Raw genomic sequence first — 2,500 nt, 5'->3', positions numbered from 1 at the left:
TTCATTAATACTAAATGGAACTTGAACTTGAATAGCCACTAATGCTACGACCAACAACTCACTGTAGCAGCAAGCCACCCCAGGCCAATTCAGCAGCGCGCGCTCCTCGTCAACTCCAATCAACATCAAGCTTTACTCTTTCCCCCTTCCCGTGAAGTTTCAATTTCCTTTAAACCGCTTCTTATGACTTCTTTCCTCTTTGGGGATGACCTGGCTTTCATTTCGTCCCAGATGGATGGTCAAAATAACATCCATTGTCAATGTCCAACCCTTCATCCGAAACGACTATTCAGAAAGGACTATTTATTATCGTTATGTCAATACATCAGTCAATATGAGATAAATAATCATCTATTGACATAATTCAGCACGTCAATCTACAACTATATCTTAGTTTTTATTGATATACCCCCCCCCCCCTCTCCTGGAAAGCTCCACCAATATCCTGTGCAGTTCAAACCTGTGTGAACCTATGATATGAGGTATCCTATTCGACCTTTAGGTGGATGAAGATCAACGCTTAAATGAGGGATCAGAGGCATGTTCCTGGAGGACAGGAAAGGGGAAAGTTCTCCGATTTAAGGAATTTTTTTATTCTTAGCATTTCAGCGGACACAAAACCTTTACTTCAATCCTGTGTAGCTTATTTCAATGGTCCCAAGCCCAAAAAAAAAATAAAACAACCACCAGTTCTCACTTGTTGATCGTAACTCGATCAATTGGGGTTAAATTAAAAATCGGGAAAATGATCGAACAGAGTTTATGAAATACAATACTACAACCAGACCTATAGAAGAAATTAAAAAATATTTTTGCAAAAACAACTTAGGATACTTATTTTTATAAGATCCAAGATATGTACTTTACGGCCTTTGAGGTATGCCACATCTTGGTTGCAACCATACTGTAAAGTGACATCTTTTCAAAATATGATTGACAGCATGCATTTAACCGAGCATATGGTCGCTCGATTGGTCCAACCTATTGCCCTACACCTCATTTTACTTTTCAAGACCGTTAAAACATCTATTTTTTCAACAAATTCTTTATGTATCATTTTCTTATTTACAGATATGGATGGAGCTTGGAGGTTTTGACTGCAAAATTCCGCATAAATAGCTCACCTTGTTGAAAGAGAGAGCTAAAAACCTTCAACGAAGGCTTTTCAGACATGAGAATTTTTTATATTTATTAAAAAATTATTTCTTATTTTTATTTTTTTTTATTCTATATTATTATTTCTTATTTTTATTTCATATATTTTATTTCAATCCCCATTGTTTCCAAGGGCTTTCAAGCAATGGCGCCAATTCACTAAAATTTAGGTGGGGGGGCAAGGATTTTTTTCGACTCTATTTTAGTCAAATCGTTTTCATCACATTTTTCTATTTAAATGTCAACCTAGGATAATAGTTACCAATCCTAAAACCAATGTCAAATCGTGATTCTTTTACATTTGAAATTTATTTCAGAACGCGTTCTTAAACTTTCGCTTACTATGAGCTGGGGTTTGCTCTTTACTATGTTGCAGCAATTGCGGCAACCATGGGAAAAATATATAGCTACATCATTCATATCTACGCACAGGAGGGGGCCTTCACTCCTAAATCCGTAAAAACACGTTAAATGTTTGTATATCTGAATATTTTGAAATATAAATTTACATTTAAAGCCCCTCCCCCAAAGGTATGGCTTGTATTCATCTCAGGTACATTTTACTTTTTTTCTTACTTAGTTACGACTCAGCAGCGTTTCGCGTTGCTTCTCAAAATTAACCTTGGCTGTGATTTCCCAATCTTATTTAAGCTATTCCTTCGTCACTCCCTTGCGAGGCTCTCATGGCCTTTCACCTTTATTATGTTTTATTGATTTTAGATGACGCTAGAAAACTAATGACGCAAAAACCATATCTTATTGAACACTATTTTTATATGTCAAAGAGATTGAGGTTAATTATCTGTAAACTGACGTAAAAAGAACTTTTCATAATGTAAAAAGAAATTGAATTACGAATATAAGCAATCCTTTTGTTTCACTTAACTAGCCACATACACAGGGTTTAAGGGAGGGGATTTAAGGGGTTAGTAGGAACAATTTAAGGGAGAGATAGATTCATCAAAACAGTGCGTGAAATCACTATAATTTGAACATTTTGAAGCAGAATCAAAGTATTTGAAGACGGGGCATAAGAAGCATGATTATGATCTGTGGCTATCTATAGGCTAAAGATTTTTCTTTTGAGATAAAAAAAAATGAGCAAAAGTATCAATCGGACATCTTATTATTTTTTTTTTTTTTTTATTTGTTACAGGGACGAATCTCCAGCATTTTTATAGGGGGGCAAGAGGGGTTCATATCCAGATATCCAAGGGGCATGGGCTGCATAACATTCCTTGTCCAAATTATTGGGGGAGGGCAACTGCGTCCCCTTGCCCCCCCCCCCCAAACAACGTTCCGGATTTGTCACAAAGTCTTAGTCTGGATTGTAAAAGTGACATTA

At 36.2% G+C, this 2,500-nt stretch overlaps 1 protein-coding gene across 12 annotated transcripts in view; it reads right to left on the bottom strand.

Moving 5' to 3' along the window:
• The window catches only part of LOC136035969 (probable phospholipid-transporting ATPase IA), a 188,967-nt gene that overhangs the window by 75,615 nt on the left and 110,852 nt on the right, over positions 1 to 2,500 (bottom strand). The gene's annotated exons all lie outside the window — the stretch shown is intronic.

This window comes from Artemia franciscana, chromosome 15 (assembly GCF_032884065.1).
Source record: "Artemia franciscana chromosome 15, ASM3288406v1, whole genome shotgun sequence".
NCBI classification, from domain to species: domain Eukaryota; kingdom Metazoa; phylum Arthropoda; class Branchiopoda; order Anostraca; family Artemiidae; genus Artemia; species Artemia franciscana.
Note: the sequence above shows the minus strand (reverse complement) of the source record. Positions and strands in the feature narration are given on the sequence as shown.